General features: G+C 43.6%; 1 protein-coding gene across 2 annotated transcripts in view; it reads right to left on the bottom strand.

Moving 5' to 3' along the window:
• Positions 1-19,515, bottom strand: part of LOC107993064 (semaphorin-1A) — a 154,227-nt gene that overhangs the window by 133,349 nt on the left and 1,363 nt on the right. The gene's annotated exons all lie outside the window — the stretch shown is intronic.

Below are 19,515 nucleotides of genomic sequence, written 5' to 3'. Positions count from 1 at the left end.
GAACGATGATTACGTTTCAACTTATATAACACCGCCAGCATACACACGAAGCGGGGCTCGAGCGAGCATCAAAATCGGTATTCGATCAACTTTAAAGCTCGAATATCGATTTGTCCCAGTGACTCCGAAATGTCTTCCGAAACGAACGCGCTAGAAGCGAAAGGAGGAGTGGGAAGAGAGGAGCGTTGAGAGGCGAGCGGAAGAGGAGGAGGGAAAGAGAGGGCAAATGGAGAGAAAGGGAGAGAAAGACCGTCGGAAATTTCAATTTGCCGAGGGTGACAAAACGGCTCGCGACGCCACGAATTGCCACGGCATGTTGAATTCGTAACCGCACTTTTCGCTCTACGTGTACGAAGAAAAAAGAAGAGGAAAGATCGTGGCTATCGAAGCGAGGTGTGGTTGGACGCGCGCACACACACACACACACGCGCACGCACACGCCTCGATGGTACCAAGTATCGGTTGACTTCCGTTGCGCCGAGTCGAAACTTCGTTACATCGTTTCCGAGTTGAAGCGGCGCGCTCCCTGGATTTCTACTCGATTTCTTTCCATCTCTCACTCCTTCCACCGTCGTTCATCCCTATCACGGCGCCTACCACCCTCGCCTTCGCGTTTCCCCTTTCACGCGATCGACTTTCCACTCGCGAAGAGAAAGAATGTTTCCTCCGCGACGCCGATTCACCATTGGGGAGGGGAGGAATTGAATTTTGCTACCTGGATATCACGGTGGAACGATGATTTGCGCGTGCAAATCCGTTTACGACGATTACAATAGCCGTTGGTAACAGACACGCGAGAACAAAAGGTAACTCGAATAAAAGCAAAACTCGTTCCCGCCCCATCCTTCGAACGAACGATGGATGGTTAATGCACACCGTACCAAGTTAAACCGTACCTACTCTTTTCTCCCGCCTCCTCCCTTTGGAAAAGTTTGCTCCAACACAATTGCGGATATCATTAGCTCTTCAATTTCAAACGATACCTCGATTCCCCGAGATCATATCGCGTACTGTAGTTTAATAATAAGAAAATGAAGAAAAGGATTGTTTCCCTCTCCGCGAAAAACATCGAATAAAATATCGGCACTCGTCGATCTATAATAATCACATTTATTTTAGTTTTATGTATCTTATCTTTAAATATAACAAATCAACCAACGGATTGAAATTTTCGCGTAAATCGCTAAGGAATATCTCGAAAACATTATTCTTTTATATTTATTTTCCTTTTATAAAGAAACTTTTATAACGTTACTTTCGCTGAAAGGTACATTATGCGACGTAAAGTAAATTAACGCGAGATAAATCTCGCGATACGAGGATGAAAATGAATATGAACGCGCATACGATATTATACACGCTGAGACGAAAATGGAAGTTAACAAGAGTTGCCAAGGCAATTAACTCGGCCCTCGTCACTTTTCGTCTGCAAAAAACCTGTATCTTCGGAAAAATCCATCGATTCCTACTATCCCTACGTTTCGCTTACCATGCGGACGAAAAAAGAAAAAAAAAAAAAAAAAGAAACCTCCACTTCCGGTAACCTCGCGACAAAAATAAAACTCCCCCGTCGGCAAAGAAGGAAAGCTACTATTCGCGCCTGTAAACAAATCTATAATATCGTTCGCAGCTTCCCCGAGTTAAAAGCTCTAAAAGCTCTGCATACTATCTTATCTACCATTTCGAAAAACTGAGAGTTTTATCCTTTTCCCTATCTTTTATCTTTTCAATGATAAGTTATAGAAATAAATTAGACATGATTTTTTTGAATACTCAAAAAGTATAGCTTTCGAACTTCGCGTTTAAAACTCAAATATCGCATATTGAAATATTTCGATATTTCGATATTTTTCATATGTACTTTAAGTAATATGCACATGATGCATGAGTGATCAGTACGCAAATAAAAAGAAGCTTTTTTTTCGTTTGCGCGTTTATAAACCACCGTTTCTATTCTCGTTTTCTAAAAAAAAAAAAAAAAAGAAAGAACGAAAGAAAGAAAAGCAAAAGGATTTAAAAAAAGATACGCATCGATCGCGAAAAAATCGATAGAACCGAATTAAACAAGTTAAAGGTATATCCACAAAGTTATCCTTTATTTTTAAAGAGGATCACAGACTCTAATAAACAGTGAAGGTTTCTCCAGCTCTTTGCCACGAGTCGAAACTTGCTGCCAACGGCAGAGATTCTTCGTGTTCTACGTCGGTAGCAGCCGACATGAAAAAAGGAGGAAACTTTTCGTCTTGAACCAGTTCAAGGATAAAAATAGAGCTCCCAACGAACGACGTCGTCAACCGGAAACTTATAAGAGGACCTGGTAAAGTGTTACGCACCGTTTTTTTATCAAACTTTGCGAGTAGATGAAAAACTTAATAATTGGCAAAGTGTTTAATAATCCTATAAAAAAAAAAAGAAAAAAAATCGAAAGAAACGAATAATTATTTCTTCGTCGATCTACTAAAAGATCTTATGTGTTATTAATTCACTTTTAACAAGTGACTTTCAATCTTTTTTTATCTCGATGTATTTCTTTGAAATTATAATTTTACCTTCGCGAAATATAAAAGTCGATACACATTTCATATTACTCGTTTTTTTTCTCTACGATATAAAATTTCCTAGAACGATTCCTAACCTAAAATTCGTTAAGCTACCATTGTCTTAAGTGGCTAAGAAGTTAAGTAACTAAGAAGTCTTTTAATCCTTAAAAAAAATGGGATGCTTGGCTCGGATGAGAAGAGGTTAGTTGAATCGAGTGATCCATCTCTCTCGAAGTTATCTTATATTTCGAGAATCTATCCCGATAACCCGACCCTTAAAGAAAGAGAGTCAATTCGATAAAATCGAATCGATCCGTTTCGATGCAAAATTCCCCTCGTTAACATTCGAGTCGAGCAACATTCATCGCAACAAATGTTTCGCGATAAATGTGCGCCAACGTAACGTCGTTCCTCGTCGAATTGCGCGTGTAACCTACATATATATATATATATATATATATATAGGGGGCGTATCGCGAATTCGCGGACGCGAGAAGATTTATATCGGCCCATCTGCAGGAAATAAAAGCTCGGACCGGGTATTAAACTTCGATTCGACCGATCAAGTAGACAGCGGTGGGGAACGGATGCGAGGGAGTGGTGGATGATCGTCAGTGACAAATTGGCGGAGTCAAAAATCGATGTACACACGTTTGTTCCTTCGCATCCATGCTCAATTTTACGCTGTAAAATTGACAACTTAAAGGGAAAAATCCACGATGCGAAACGCAACGATAAATGAGTGTTTTGCTTTTGACTTTTCCCTTCTCTTCTTCCGTGTATATTCCGGTTATTTGTTAGCAAACAAAGAGAGAAAGAGAGAGAGAGAGAGAGAGAAAGAGAACGTACAAACATTTTTTTAATATTTTTTAATATCATCCGGACGAGATAGAGTTGACTGCAACACACGGAAACATGTTTGGTAAATATTGCGAAAAAAAAAAAAAAAACGTAAATGCGATGTAATGAGAAACGTGACAAACCATTACGAATACTTTAAATTGGTAACGAGACGAAATCACGCTGGAATTTTATCGTAGAAAAAAAAATAGAATCAGGAAATTGAATTAAAAAATCGTTTAACCAATCTCCCGAAGCTTTTTATTTAAAAGAAAAAAAAGAGAGAGGGAGAGAGAATTCTGTATCGGAAGCAACGCTCCACGGAAAGGAGGGCAAAATTAGTACGAAACTTTCTTAAACGTATGAGAAGTTAAAGCGAGACACCGTCCTCGTTACCAACTCTCCCCTTCTCTCCCTCATTTTCCTCCCTTCGCTCCGTCTCCGTTACTCGCATTCGCTATGTTTCCACAACTATTTACGAACCTTCGAAGCACTTCGCTCGAATTAACTGGAAACACGCCTCGAGTGGCGGGTGGAAAAAAGTTGCCAAGAAAATCCCGATGCATCCGCAACACGTTACACACGTTCAAGTGGCATATTTTACAGGGATCGCGCAACCAAACTAGCTCTTTTTTCCCCCTCCCCCGTGGCAAACAAATTTTTATGAAAAACTCTCCAACGGGAAATTTTCCAGGCCGAAAACGCTCGAAAGGAGCGGCATTTTCCGAGCATCGTCCGTTAATACGTCTACCATGAAAACGAAACCGTAGCCTAAAACACGGTAACCGCGATCGAAGTGAAAACGAAAACGAAAACGAGATCGACCAGAGAAATACGCGACACGATATTCTTCCACGGAAGGAGCATCAACGTTCCAAGTCGCAGCGATGTAAAAAGGGAGTAGGGAGGAATATTAGTGGAGGGTAAGAAAAGTGCGCACGACGTGTGCACGGAACTGTGAGTCATCGGGCACCACATGCGCGCCACACGAGGGGCATACACAGCTTACACAGATGCGACAAGAAAGGAGAAAGATATTTGTCTACGATACGCGGTTACCCGTATATTCGTCCCGTCCGCGCCCCATTATACGATCTATGCGTTATCTCGACAGAAGTCGGGGAGGGGAGGAATCGGAAGACTCGTTAAACCGAGAAATTAATTGCTCCGATCGCGCTCCTTTCGATCGAATGACGCCGTAGTTTCTGCATTCGCATGATTAATTAAGATTTTTATTTTACTTCGAGCGTTCGAAATCGGATCGAGAAACAGATTAATCGAATGTATCGCGTGCAAAATTATTATCCACCGTGCTTGTGGATTTGTTCGACAGAATTTGTTTAATACATATTTTATACAAGGCTCGTATACGTGAAATCCGACACGATTCTCGAAGAAGGAAGAAACGTCGACTTGAAATAAGATCTGAAAACGTGGATAACTAATAGACAAATAATTATAATTTTCAAGATGGAATTACCACCACACCAAGAAACAAGAAACGGCAAGGTGTAAAAACTTGTACCGAATTTGCGTTGTTTTAATCCGTTGTATAAATAACAACGAGATAACAAAACGGTATTTAAAGCACTTTAAGAGAAGAGAATTCAGAGAAATGCTATATTTGAACGTTCTATTCTCGAAATCGAGCGATTTAAATCTGTTCCGAATATACGTATGATTTTTATTTATATACGCGACTAACGAAAGGAAAATTAAATACGAACGCGTAACAAGATCGCGAATAATATTGACAAAGAACGAAACGAATCGTTACAATCATTAGATTCCCAATTTGCTTCCCTAATTTTCGCACATATGCAACGTAAAATATCGTCAAAAATCGCACTTGCCAGAACAGAACACGTGTCTTCGTCAATAATACAAAGCTGATATACGGATTCAACATGCGCAATGGAACATGCTCGAAATTTTTTAACGATGAATTATTCATTGGTACGAATAGGGGGGAAGGGACGAATCGAAGAGGAATAAAATTCTTCGACGCAAGAAGATCGTCATCCTCTCCCCAACCATGGAAAAATTGATTCCACGCCACGGTTGCCCCCTCCCTCCCTCTGCTACCGTTACACCCCGGGCTCCGATGTCGTTTTCGTGGTCGCAGAGTTTGACTTTCCCGATCGAAGATGGCACAAAGGGGACAAAGGGGCCCGCGACAGACGGTAGGCGCGGCCCGATGAAACCGAAAGAGAAAACCGAAAGAGCGCGGACGTGGAGGAAGGAGGGAAGGGAAACGCAAGGCAAGAGAGGCTGCAAAGCCGTCGGTAAGCCGATATAAGCAGAGTCAATTTCCAGCGAGTGTTCGAGCGGGAGGAAAGGATTTTGCTTGCGCGACGACAAAAAGGCAATATTCCGTTCGGGACCGGTCGATCTGGAAGGAACGAGAGAAGGAGCGCGGATCCGGGAGGAGGAAGAAACCGAGCGCGAGAAGCGCTACCTTTGTTCTTTAAGACTTAGTACCTAGATACTTTTTCAATAAAGTTACTTGGCATCCACCACCGTGTCGAAATTTCTTCCTCCATCGGAAGGAGGGGGAGAGAGAGGAAATCGGCGAAGGGTACACACGATGGATAACGACCGATCGGTTATTCGCCGAGAAGAAATGTTTTCAGAAACAGGGCGAGGATGAATCCGATCGCGTTATTTCCCCGTTACACAGTACGCGCTCCATTTCGTATTCCTCGGATATCCGTTGCCAAGTATCGCGCGTGACTATCCCCGGCCTGAAGGAACTGAAAGCTGAAGACGTTGCGAGACTATATCTCCCCCGTCTCTCCCTCTCCGCTCGACGCAACAACGCACCGCTCAATATTTAAAACTTTAATCCAGACCAGCCCCGACCGAGTTGCGAGAAGCGAGCGATGCTTTGAATTCGAGAAGCGTTCGGCCGTGCAGCATAACCGATCACGCGAGAATCGGTTAGCGCAAGTTATCGCAACTCTTTCCCCGTAATCGTGAATTTTAACCACACACTCCTCCTTTTCCTCAGGGCGTAAGACAACATTTATAACCGTGTCTCGCGCGAACACGGCTCACGACATCTAAGATCGCGGCGATATAACGTATATATCGGGGCATCGAGGATGCGGCTGACATCGACCGTCCCCGTATTTCCTCACAAAGAACGTTGAATATTTAAAAATTGTAATCCACCGGCGGAGAAGCTGGCACGATGCCGACGCTCCCGGCATATTCCAGCTCGAAAATCGAATACTCGTCGAGCGAAATACCGTGAAGCGGCCGCTAACGAGGAAACCCGGAAATATCGAGCCGCGAAATCTCGAGACGAAATCGTCCAAGATTATCTCGACGTGGTTGGATCGTGGCAACGATAACGCGACCGAAAACTTTCCAACCGCCTCGCGCTTTTTGCCAGGCAAAAAGTTCAACGTACGATAATTCGCTAGCTCGGTCACTCGAAGCGTGTGTATCCGCTCGAATTCGATAGGCGTTGAAAAAGAAAGGTTTCGAACGATTATGCCATTTTCTTCCGATCATCCTTCCTCAATCTCGATCGTAAAACCGCCCAAGACGCGCGGCTCGAAAAATTGATCGGCGAAAAATATCAGTGTGCCAGCATTGTTGCGCGAACACGCGCGAAACCTAATTTATCACGGGGCGTCGTATAAAATGTAATTTATCGGCAAAGATCATTCCGATATTAGAATATCGGGGGAACGCGGCTGAGATCGATCACGTATATATAAAGGTGGAAGGAGAGGAAGAGAGAGAGGGAGAGAGAGAATGGAAGGGAAAGCCGCGTCGGCTCCTCGTATCTTCGTCAAAAAACGATGCATTGTTGAATATTTAAAAATTCTAATATGGAAAGTCTTGGCGTATCGACCACGTTTTCAGCATCGAACCGATCTCGTCAGCGCGAGAGAAAGAGGGGAGCGCGGCACGTTTCGGTTTTCACCGAGCATCGAGGATGGGAAATACGAGCGCGGCTCTCTCTTGTAAATGCAACCTCGGTAGGGAAAAAGAGGAAAGGGGGTAAAGAAGGAAGAGAGAGAGAGAGAGGAAGGAGGAACACGAAGAGGCCACCTTGTTGCAGCACGATGTGTAGATGCACTCGGATACTAACCGACCCGTGCACCGCGCCCTCATTCATTACACGGTGGTATACCGGTTGCATCGACTTTTCTGTCTGATTTTTGCCCGCTGCTTAACTCTTTCGAGCCTTTTCAATATCTTTGGCGAGCGATGCGCCGCTGTGTCTTGTATCTCTTAGCGAGCTTAATATCCATCCATCTTTTTTTTTCCCTCTGTTGCGCGATTTTAATCCTTTTAGTTCCGAACGATATCGCATAATGACGCGGCCGTTGGCTCTGACAGGAAGCTAATCCCTACTGGTCACGTATAATTAGTGAAATTAAACGTGGCCGGCATATCGGACCGACAGGGTGGAAGGGTTAATTACACGGCGTTAATTTTTCGTTCGATACCGAACGAGGATGAATGATACGCGTTTTACCTCTCGGTATGTGTGTGTGTGCGTGCCGAATGGTGTCGGAAAATCCGGCTAATTTTTATTTTTAATTGTCCGTATGAGCACACATCCGGCACGAATTTCCATCGATTCCCGGTTATTTATATCACGGGTTTCACGCTTACAACCGTTAAAACCGGATAAAACCGTTCATCGTTTCACATTCGAGAAAACACACACGGCGGCAGCAACTTCGGCGACCCATATTTCAGAAAAGTGCGTTCCTGTGTTTCGTTCCTTCTTTCGAGCGGCACATCGATCCCAAGATGATCCTCCCCTCGGAAAATCCACGAACGATGCATGCGAAATCCTTTCCCCCTCGTTTATATCCAAACTGCTACTTCTACTTCTAACGAGCGGAACACCCTAGAAATCGTAAAGTCGAGGAAACACGATTTCCAAATTTCCAATTCGAATTCGAATTTCGTTCCCGATCCCATCTTTTCCGCGCGGTCCAATTGCGAGCGATGAAAAATAAAACTGAAAACCGTATCGTATCGCGCGTTCGACTTTCTGGAAGATCCGTTTCGAGTCGAAGGCGTATCGAGGAGAAAGAAGAGGAAGTTTGGATGGCGTGCGTGTAAGACGCGGTCGACTATTCCTCCCTTTCCTCCAGCTTCGAAGGAAAGAAGGGAGGGGTATCACGAATCTCTGTTGCAACGTCTCGTGATCCAAAGAGAAGGCTGCCAACTGGGCAAAGTAGCTCGTTGTCCCGTGATGCGAAGGGCGAGACATCCCGACGACGAGGCGCCCGCGCTTTACACACCCGACATGCGAGCATCGACGACGACACATAACGCGAATAAATTGCACACGATATAACGACCCCAGCAAGCTGCAGACCGTGCACAGGCAATAAACATACAAATCTATTAGCCGAGGGATACTCCGCCGCGGCCAAACTTTCGCAACGTGGATTTATGCCGTTATGCTCGGAATCGACTCTACTTTGCGAGCTTCCTGGCGCAGGAATGCACAAGTTGTGTCTCTTAGTGCGGGGAAATCACGAAATCACGAGGATATTCGAAACGTCAAGATCGACGAGATCAAACGGCCGGTGCAAATGTGTTTCCAAGATATTCGAAAATTACCAAATTACCAAATTAAAACGTCAAAATAGGAGGAAGTCTATTGTGCGGGACGGATAAACCGATTTTTCGAAAAAGCAAAATTCGAAATAAAATATCCTCCCGTTGAATCGGTTTCGGTGTGCACGACATTTGCATGCTGCGAAGACGAAGTCAGACTCGAGAACGAATCGGGAATGAGAAAGGATCTCGCTTAATGTTCCACTATATAATTTCTTTCTTACACCTCGTTCGTTACCTATGTTGTATCCATCGAGCAGAAGCTGGCAGTCACGAGCCAAAAAAAAAAGAAGAATCCATCCGATGCGAATCTTTCCGGCAACGAGGTGGGTCGAGTCGGTTGTTGCTGCGAATAAGGGTTCCGTCCACGTGTACAGGAAGAATCACATCCCCTCTTGTCCGAACCCCTATCGTTCTTCCAGGCGTTAACCCGGTATTTAACCTAAATTGGCCGAACACGCGGAGGATGAGCGTGCGAGAGTAGGATCGAAGAGACACGCGTGCCATTTGCACGGGTCGCAGGATAAATAAGGTGTATATATATAGGGCGCACGCGGTGAGGGAAAAGCGTACACATGGCGTATCATATAACTCGAGCATCGCATTCCCATTCCAAGAAACTTATTCTAACAAATCTTCTTACTCCGGATTTCCAGAGTTTTTTTCCACCACCCCTGTTTCCTTTTTAAGTAAAAGTTCCTTCTTAAGTAAGATGCTCGACGCTCGCGGCCATCCAACTTTCCCTTTCGCGAGTAAATATTCGTATTGATCTATATTTCCGTTGCATACCTGTCTTTCCGCGTGTTTCGCAACGTGTATGCACACGTGTCATCAAGGGACGCGCATAACTAAGCCCTATGCATCCTTGTCTCATTCAGCCTCGCGCAGAATGCTTATGCGCGCACATAGGCAAGAGATCCAAGCTATTCCGTGTCGGGCTAAGTGCTGGCTAAGCGTTTCACCGCACACCGAATACATCGTATAACACCAACTGCTGAGCAGGGAAGAGGGGGAAGGAGGAGGAGGAGGAGGAAGAGGAGGAGGAGGGAGGATTGAAACCGAGGAGGAAGCAGGAAGTCGCGTCATCGGGAGATAGAAGCGGAGAAGAAAATAAAAGAAGTCGACGACGAGGGCCAACGATAGTACGATTTCTTTTTTTCTTCTTCCTTTTTTCCTTTCCTTTCCTTTTCCTTTTTCCTTTTCCTTTTCTTTTTTCTTTTTTCCATAAAGCTTCACACTGCTCGACAGGATAAGACCTCCTGGCTTTGGCGCTAACGCGAAATGAATGGCGGGGCGGATAACGGGCGGAGATTATATTATGCATCGTTAAGTACGTAAGAGATAACAAAAATAGCGAGGTGGAGAAACTGGTGGAGGTTCCGTCGGGGCGAGTTTAATTTGATCGTTTCTTAAGCGCTCTTAAGTGCAAATTTCACGTAGGTTAACACGAAAGCTTTGAAATCGCGCACCCTTCAGAAACATACGCATACGTTTCGCCCCGTGTGAAATTCAGAATGCTGCGTCCCAGGGAGTGAAACCACGTCGAAAAAGGAAGAGGAGAGACATCGTATAACGGCGTCGTGGAAATTTTCATTGAGCCGTATTAAACGGTGAAACGAATTTCGCTTGGAACTGGTTGTTGTGCGGTAAAAGTATAGCGGATATACCAAGTTGCATCGCTACTGCTGATAAAATTATTCCAGAGAAACCAACAAACTGGAAGGGAGTAAGGGAGGAGAAGAAGGTGGAGGAGGAGGAGGAGGAGGAAAAGAAAAAGAAGGAGAAGAGCTCTGCTGGGAGGTTAGGTGGATCCAGAAACGATAAATATATACGTTGGTGGCGGCCGTATACACGTAATTCGTCACATCTCGTTCACGGTGACGCACCTCTCGCGCAAAAGGCAAGAGATAATTACCGAGAACGCTCGTGCAAAAGAGTACGCAGACGGAAGAACGGAATATATTACATCTACGTGCACAAGGAGGGGAAAAAACATCGGGATGAATAGGCCTCGACGTGTGCTCGCTAGGCCACGAATCTTTGCAAGCGAAGATTTCGCCGTGCGTGTCTCTTTCGAATTATAATTTCTCTGCACTGCAATAATATAATATAATTAATGCATCGTTGAAAATTTGAAACTTCGATGAATTTTGGACGACTTCGTGTCATGGCGTGTTCCACCGACCTCTCTTATCACGAATGAATTCTCTGACGCGAATTCGTTTTCCCGGTCGAGTGAAATGCGTGCAATTTTTATCGATCCAATCCCGATCCATGCCGAGAAGAACGATGAAAAATCGTAAATCCGTGCAGATATACGCTCGAACGGACTTTGTTGGTAAGCTTGAGTTAGGCGGCTAGTCGTTATAGCGGAGGATAAAGCCATAACTGTAATCGCTCGGTTAGAATTTGATGGTTATAGGTAGCATATTTATGAAGTATTCCAACCGCAAGAGCCACGACTAAAATTCTCACTACTAAACGCGGGTCTGGGTACTGCATGTGGGTCAACTGAACGTAATCTTCGACGCAGAAACATTCGTCGTGGTTGGTAACACGCGTTATATTTATGTAAATGCCGCGCGTGAATTTCAATAATCACGAACGCGCAAGATTTTGCGCGGCGTATCGAGGTCGAAGAGAACTGGTCCGATCGATCGAATTATTCACCGTTAATTGCGTAAAGAAACGTGAGACGCGGTATAGTTGGAAGCTAAAGTTGAAAAACGTTGGAGTATAGCGTGCCGTTAAACGCATCGAACAATAAGTTGGCTCGTATCTCGCGTCAAATTTTTCCCAAGTTTGTAATTCAATTCCATCCCCATCCAGCTAAAATTGCCCTTTCAGATTTCCGACGCGTGACCCTTGAAACCCTAAAAACTTCAAGGTGATTCTCATTCAAGGACATCCTGGAATTTTCATTCGTGCACCGTCCTTCCTACCTATATAGTTATACTCTCCTCCCCTCTTTTTATGATATTTTTTCCTCTCTCTCCCTCTCTCCCTTTACTCTCACTGTCTTCTTTTATCATCGGAATTTCCTTTTAAGCGATCTCCCTCCTTTTTATCCTTCTCGCTCCTTGTACATAAGTAAAGATAAGTATAATTCAAGCGACTCGAAACGATCACTTTACGCTTATTAAATTTCTGATTTCTTCATTCCCGCCGAATATAAATGGGCCACCGGTCGATTTTGATCGCTCGAGTTTCGTTTCCATTGAAAACGGATACTATTATTATATATATAACGAATATATCGCATTAATCAATATAAGAGTACGGGAGGAAGAAGAAAGATTCGATATTTTCGGTCCTAGATATTTATCGCTTTCGGATACTATTCTCCGGTAATTCTATGAGCGAAATTAACGAAGCGATTGAACGGATACGGAATAATCCTAACAGCGGCGCAACGTGTGCCGTTCGAGATAAAGACCGGATCCTTTCTCATTGACTGGCAGTAGGGAAGCCTTCACGGTGATTAAGTCGCGTCCGAAAGTACAGAAACGTGGCCGTTCAACTATTCCAAGGGACCAAGGGGAAAGCTAGGGAATGGAGAAGACCGAAATATCGACGAAATCGGTGCTCCCCCATCGTCTGCATGAATGTTAACGGTTCCTCTATTTTCCCTCTCCTCCTCGCCTCTTCTCTCACTTTTTCCCTTCGTTGTTTCCTGCCTGCCGGTTCCCGCTTTCACCACTCCTCCTCTCCTCCCCTATTGCTTTCACCCAACACATATTTGGGAACATCTTTCACATCGTGCTTACGCTTTTCCTCCGTGCTTTTACCGAATTTCAACGGAAAGTTTAAAAAAAGTAAACCTTTGCTTCTGTTCCGATATTTCCAACGTTTCGATATTTTGCAGATCGTTCGAAAAAAAAACGGATCTTGTTTCTTGGAATAATTTCTTGTGAAGTATTTTCGTGTGCTGAATCCGAATCACCGTTGATAAAAGATAAATAGATAAAAAAGGTCGATCTCTTTAATCTATTTAGTCGTGTGCATCGTGCAATACTATCCTTCCATTTTCCATACATAAAGGGATAAAAATAAGTTTTTATTAACTATGTTCGATCTTCCTTTACATTATCGAGAAAGGGATATTTTGTACAGATTGTATCCTCCTATCCCCCTCGAAATATCTCGAAATTAGAAGATCCGGGCGAAAATCGCTTCGTATTCTCGGTTCAAAGTCTCTCCCAATATTCTCGAGCGGTGCTCCTCATCGATTTTTACCTAGTGCACGGGAACGAGCTGTAAATTCAGCGGGTATCGTGATGCACGATCTAAGAACGCGATAAATCCTGTTACCAACACCGTGACTTTCGTTTCTGCCCGTGTCGCGCCTTCCTAGCATGCATTTCGGCCCTCCCCCTATGGATTCTTTAAAGCGGCTCCACCGAGTCTTTCCCCGTCCCCGTTTATCGACGGGGGAGGCCGCATCCTCTCTTTCCCCTTCCTTTCCCTCAGTTTCACGAGGAAAACTCGACGAATCGGCGATCTCCTCCAACTCGATTATTAATATTTCACCGGGTATCATTGCCAATTACACCATGTTACTCCATCGTTGAGAAGTATATATATATATATAATTTCTGGTGGAGTGCTCTTCCACGACAAGTTGTTACTTTCCACGAAACTATAATTCATACGTTCGACCGATTCTCCCGTCCTACTTCGACACCCTATTACGAATAAGTTGAAAGCTTTACCTTTCGTTCGCTGTGTACACTTCTCGGTAAGTATTATCCGTAATATTCCTCGATTTTCTTCGACTTCCACCTAAGTCTTCGACATCGTGCGAATCGATGTTCGTTTGCGTCCAACAACCCTTTCGCTACTTCGATTTCTTTCATTCTTTCTTCCTTCCTTCCTTTCTTTCTCCCTCTCTTTCTTTCTTTCCATCCTTCCCAGTGTGTATTTCGTTTCATGCAAAGCTCCTCCACCACCGGATCGTAACTTCGTTTGTACGAGTTGAGAAGCAAATGTTATTTACGAGCAAAGCCATCGTGTCGTGGGGAGGAGGAGAGGAAGAGGAGGAGGAGGAGGAGGAGGAGGAGGAGGCGAAATTGACGTTCTTATTCTCCTCCGTTCCTCTTGATTCTTACGGTGATTCGCCTTTTCGAGGCGATGGCGGAGACGCAAACCTTACGACTCCGATTGGAATTCCTTCTGGCCCAATCAAACTCCTATTTTTCCGCCGGAGCTCTTGTGTTACGCGAGGATAATGGAAGCGAGGAGCAACGAAGGAGAAACGCGTGATCGCAGAAATCAAAGAAGAAACGAAGAGAAAGTCGGGTAGCCTCGTAATTCCGATGGAAAAATATATATATACATTGCCGGCGTGACAGCTCGATTTCCAACGCCGAATGGTAGTGGAGCGCCTGGCAACGATCTACGCGACTTACTAATGTAAAAACATGTTTCACGTAGGGAGAAAAGGTTGGATCGTAGGCTAAAAAGATTGATTTGCCGGGAGGAATTGTCGCGGAACGATTCGAAAGAGCATCGACACCTTACCTCTGTGTATGCGCGCGCGCGCGTGTATTGAAACTCGACAAAGGCAGCCGATGGCGGCGAGGAACGGGTCGAAAATCTGGTCTGTACTGTAGGGTTGACCGAGTTCGATCGTTTGCGGCGACCGATTGGAAGAAAACAACGAGCGTCGAATCAGGGGGGAACCCATCACGATCTGCATACGCGCGACGATAGGCACACGAGATATCCGCATTGCGGTTACACGAGCTTTTTAACACTTTGTGCCTGTGCATACGCGAGTGTGTACGATACGCACCACCGCAGCCAGTAAACATCAAACTTGTGTGCCTGTGACTGCCTGTGGATGTCGTCCTATGCAAGCACAAAAGCGAGACAGGGACAGGGAGGCGACTGGATGAGGACGACGATTACGCCTAGAGAGAGAGAGAGAGAGAGGCGGAGGAAGAGGGGATTGGTGGTGAGCAGAGGGGTTGACTGAGAGAGCGATCGAGCGCGTTTCTACGTGTGGGTGTACGTATGCGCGGCAGAGAGAGAGAGAGAGGGGGGGGGTCAAAACACGATATTAGGTTTGGACCTGGCCTATGTAGTATGTATACACATATGTACCACGGTGGAAGATCGCGGTACTAAACGCGAGCGGAACGTTCGGTACGCCCCTGGAATTGCATCCATTTTCGAGAGAGACCTCAGTCTCCTCTGATAAGCTATACATACGCGTCTACATTGCCACGAAGTAATATACGGCGAGGTGAGATGTCGGGATGTATGCGCGATCTCGTGAAAGTCGTGGCCCGTCTCAGCACGGCTTTCAGATCGACTGCTGCCAGATCGTGACGTGTTTGCGATCGAATTTGCTTTCACGATCTAAAGATCAACGGTTTATCGACGGAGAGGAAAAAAAGAAAGAAAACAATCCCCGAAGTTTATCTGACCGATTATATTCAAGATTCATCTCTGACACACGTTTGATAAAAATTTACCTCGTGGTAACATGGGAATTTTATCCAGTCTTCCGCGAATACAATCGAAAATTCGTATCTGTCTCTATTCTTGTAGCACGCGGTAGCTACGATTGTAGTACGCGTTCACGATACGAAAACAGAACCACAATTTCGAGAATTGTATTCGATCGCTCGTCAATGTTCAACACCCGACGATTTTGTTATTAAAAAAAAAAAAAAAAAGGAGGGAGAGAGGAGGGAGAAAGAGAGAGAGAGAGAGAGAGAATAAAGTAAAAAATAAAAAAAAATGCTGTAAAAAACAGAGTAGAGGAAAAGAAGAAAAAAAACGAAATACGATGCAAATTCACCTCTCTATATACTGCGAGGTTAATTTGGAACGAGCAGGGTGTCAGGATCCTGTCACAGCGAGGTCTATGGCCGCAAGATTGGCAAAAGGACGAGGGGAAAGGGGAGCAAGAAGGATTCGATTGATCGCACAACCAAGAACGATCAGCTAGCGACGAAAACGACGTATCCCTGACCGGCCTTGAACGGGGCGACTTTGATGGAACGACCAGCACACCGAAGGCGCATCTTTCGCGATACGTTTTCGCTTCTTTTCGCAATTCTCTCTTTCGTTCACCCTCCACCGAACAAAGTTTTTCTCCCTGCAAAAAGAATTTTATCCTGCAGTCGGTTAACGACAGTTTTACGAATCGGTTTGCCCCACCGCGAATACCCGATCCCCCCTTCTGTGTCGCCCTGAATAGAGGCGGTTTTTTCTTTTCTTTTTTTCCACGAACCAACGAAATGGCACTACGTAGCGAAACCCTGAATACGGAAAAACTGTTATTGTCGCGATAAGTTTACTTTTTTTTTTTTTAATATACCGTTGTCCTCCCGCCACGATATATTGGCCACCCTTTCCACTTTTCCGGCCATGCGACCTTTGTCTTCTTTCACCCTCTATTTTTATTTCCCGCGTTTGATCGCGAAAACGTTGATCGCACACCGGAATCGGGGATACTATACCGCACGAGCAGGCGTACGTTGATCGAAAGTATTTGATCGCGGACCGTCTCGAACACGCGTCTAAAACGGAAGGGAGCAGAAAGCCGAGGACGATAATCTGATGGCCGGGGAGAAGGAAAAAAAAAAAATAAAACGAGCGGTATTTCATCCCTTTAAACTCGGCGGAACGTCGAAGAAACACGGAACAACCCCGGTAGGAAGAGATCGAGAACAAACGGCTTAAGGTGGCCACCACCCTCTTCGTCTCTTCTGTTCCCCTTTGTCCGGGGAAGATCGCGTTATCGGTCGACAAAATATTGTTATCGTGCCGTAGCGATGGTGAATCACTGATGCGAGAACCCGGCGTACAAAGGGTGCCGTGCAAAAGGAAAGTCGATAACGATTGACCGGTAAACGTATTGACGAGAAGCATCGACGCGAGGGCCAAAGTGAAACGGAACGAGAAATCGTGGCGAACACGAGTATCTCCAATGCGCTACGGGGATTGCGACGCGGATGACCATTCCAAACTTTCCACGTAATCCAACTTAGACCGCTATCGCGTCGCATCACTTTTTACCATCACTTTTTTCGACGATGCGCCGTGCGAAAATTTAAAACTTGATTTTTCTATATCTTTGTAAAAAGAACAAAAAATCGTCGTTTGTAAATCTTTTTCGGCTTCTTTCTTTTCTCCCGAATCACCGTGCATATTCCCGAAGGAAAATCCTGTGACCCCGTTTCTCCGGTTGGTATTGCGTCAAATTAATGTGGCTAAAGAGACACCAAGTTACGTATACAATTATCGTAGACGGTGTAACTGTCGAGGGAATAGGATGACACGTGTTTCGCTCCGGTAAATGGCGCATCCTCAAAATTAGATAAGTAACTCCATGTCAATTTAACGAAAGTACCGTGAAGGGATTCGTTCAGTTTCACTTTACATCGTATTTCCAACCCTCGTTAAGAATATAAGTACGACATTTAGTCGTTTTATTTATTAGAGAAGAGGAATGTATCTTTTTTGGGCTTTTTTTTTGATCCGGAAACTCTCGAAAAAAAATTTTATGTGAAAAAAATGCTGCACGAATAATACGATTATTGAAAATTTTAAGAAATTTTATAATAACCACGATAAAATTGGATTTTGGATGAATTATCGTTATAATTACGATAACTTACATTCTTTGATTTTTGAAAATTATAAAATAAACCGGAATAGATTATATTTAAATATATACATGCAAAAAAACTTCTTGTTGTAACAATAAACAACAATGATACACAGATCAAGATTTCTCGTGTTTCGTATTTCCATCTTATATTCCTATTTTTTTCTCTATATAGAACAAAACTTAAGAGTTTGTTTGTTAAAATTTTTCCAACGATGAAACCATTAAAATTAACCTCTAAATCAATTAATCGAAAATTACTCCAAATTCCCTGGAAATTGGAATATGTGCCAGAGCTATTTTCATAAAATCAACGAATCACATTTTTCCGATTGTCGACGGTACTTGACCTCTGAGGACTTATATCGATAACAAATACATGGAAAAGCCTTTTATCGGAAATATGCTTAAAGGTTTCGGATAAGAAACAGATCTTTAAGAATAGAGTTCGCGCGAAAAATAACTGATGGAAAATTTAAAATAATAATACGTACATTTGAATAATCATACGTTTGATACAAGCTTCTTGTATGCGAAGGAACGAACCACGCAAAGCAAGGAATACACGCACTTATTCCATTAATCTCCATCGGCACCGGTTGAAAACGGTTTGCACCGCACCTTGCGCCCAAAATCAATACGGCCCTGTGTGTAATCGCGTTTCCTATTATTAAAGATGCTTGGCTGCTGTGTACGGATGCGATTGTTCCCGTAGTATGCCACGTTGATAAATATTCCGAGGACGCGAGGAGAACAATCGGTGGGTAACGACGTCGCTCGTGTCAGCTTGTACCGATCAACGACGGAGACGATGCTTTTGTTACAACCGAGCACGTAGCCTGCATTAGCGTTACACGACACGATTATAATAACTGACAAAATTCCAAGAAGTTAGAAATCAATGGTTCAACGACGTGTATTCCTAAAGAAAAATTTCCTTTTTTATCTATGTAGATAGCAAGTACACAAACAAAATAATGCTCAAAATTTACCTTTGGATTCTCCGAATCGATTACAAATATATATGTGCATAATAATGCAATACTACGTATCACACGCGATAGTAAATGCCTATTACGAGTTCAATACACTTTGCACAATTTATCCATGCGTGGAACGCGCCTATTTTCCCATCCCTGTTTATTGTTTACGAACTGTTATATAAACCACTTCGGTAATATTACGAGATAAAACAGATTTCACGGCTGGTAATTGTTCCTTTGATGCTCGACCTTTTTCTACTGCACGGACACCGGCTTGTTCTCTTATGTTAATCGAGAACGTTTTTATCTCGTAACTCATAACCAGCGAGGATATAACATTACGAGTAAAGTTCGTATTATGATGGTCGAAAAGATTCGTAGCTCGGTATCGCCGTCACATTCGAGGTTTACGTGTGCTTCTGCGTGCGCATACAAATATTTGATGCACACGTACGTGGCTTCAGACTGTCCGAAAATTCGATGCCAACATAACGATACAAGAACAAGTTTTAATCACAAACATAACATAATTTGATATGATGTATTTTATGCGTTTTCTATTAAAATTTTTTCAATTTAAACTAAATTAACGTGTCACGTATATTGTATGAATAAAAATTCACTAGTGCACTTTATTCTTAAATTATCCTCGTGTTGCTCCAAAATTATTGAATTCGCTGCAAGTGAATATTCTGGAATTGAAATTTTGAAATTTTTTGAAATTTCTATTCAATAACACATATATTTCTTTTAAAGCAAAAAAACATAAAAAAGGAATAAATGAAACACACTCTATTTGCATTGCAATTATAGATATCATGCTTATTACAGAGAGTAATGAACCCCATTGGTTTGTATCGGTAACCCCATTGGTTGTATTTACAGAAAAAGAATAAACTACTGAAATATATATCAAAAAAGTAAATGAAAG

Source organism: Apis cerana, linkage group LG1, assembly GCF_029169275.1.
Source record: "Apis cerana isolate GH-2021 linkage group LG1, AcerK_1.0, whole genome shotgun sequence".
NCBI lineage: Eukaryota > Metazoa > Arthropoda > Insecta > Hymenoptera > Apidae > Apis > Apis cerana.
The sequence above is the reverse complement of the archived record's forward strand: the minus strand, read 5'-3'. Positions and strand labels throughout refer to the sequence as shown.